The sequence below is a fragment of the Neomonachus schauinslandi genome, chromosome 8 (assembly GCF_002201575.2).
Source record: "Neomonachus schauinslandi chromosome 8, ASM220157v2, whole genome shotgun sequence".
Classification (NCBI taxonomy): Eukaryota; Metazoa; Chordata; class Mammalia; order Carnivora; family Phocidae; genus Neomonachus; species Neomonachus schauinslandi.
This window is the reverse complement of record NC_058410.1, coordinates 31,812,119-31,813,217: the sequence shown is the minus strand read 5'-3', so window position 1 is coordinate 31,813,217 and position 1,099 is coordinate 31,812,119.

Below are 1,099 nucleotides of genomic sequence, written 5' to 3'. Positions count from 1 at the left end.
TCATGATCCTGACACCACGACCTGAGTTGAAACCAAGAGTCCGAGGCTCAACAGACTGAGCCACCCAGGCGCCCTCAAATTGGAAATTTTAAAACCAGACTTAGAGTCATCTCTGTAAAAGGCTAAGAGACCTAAGATTGACCTCAGAGCTAAATCCTCAGAAAGAAAAGTTTAAACTTTTTTTTAAAGTAATTGAATTTAGAATTTGCCCCAATAAACATAATAGGGAAGGAAGTAGATAGAGTTGGTATGAAAGGCAGGTTCTGACAGGCCTGCAAGATTTACAGCCAGATACCGCAGCACGCCCCCTAGTGGCTAATAGGGAGAAATACTTCCCTTGTAACACATCCCTCTCCCACCCCACTCTTTCATTTCCCCTATTTTTCCTTATCTTTGCTTAACAGAGTATCATTATATTTAGTAGAATTATTTGCAAAAGACTGTTTTTCCAGACATATACTAATAAGAGGAGACAACTTATGGAATAATTTCTCAAGGTGAAGTGAAATTACCGTAATCAAATACAGACGAAAAAGGCCCACCAAGCAATAAAAATTAGAGCGGAATTTAAAGCTATTCACATACAAAACTCATCATATAAAACACAAGAAAGGTGTATTGGCTCATTTTAACTCTGAACTAGCATTCATTTCAGTGAGAACTCATTATTTCCAAGAGGAGGGAAAAAAAAGCAAAATACGGTATTTTTCCTCTTCAGACATGAAAGGCCTAACAAGTAGTCATTAGAGAGCCTTTTTGAGGGAGTGATTGTCAAATTCACCCAGATCTAATATTCATTTGATTACGTAACATTCGCTCAGCAAAAGTAGTTTGGTTAAAGTCAGATTTTAGTTGATTATGCCTGAAAGGTAGGAGAGAAAATTCTGCAGTTATTGTCAGATAGTGTGCACCCCAGTGTGAGATCTTGCAAAGAGAGGACGAAAACATTGACAGTGCAGTGTGCCGGGTGCTTTCTCTTCATTGCCTCTTTTAGTCCACAAGCCACTTTATAAGGTCAGAAATTATTATCCCCACTTTACCGGTGGGAAAACAGAGCTCAGTTAAGTCCAAGTAATTTGGATCTAGCTCATACACATGT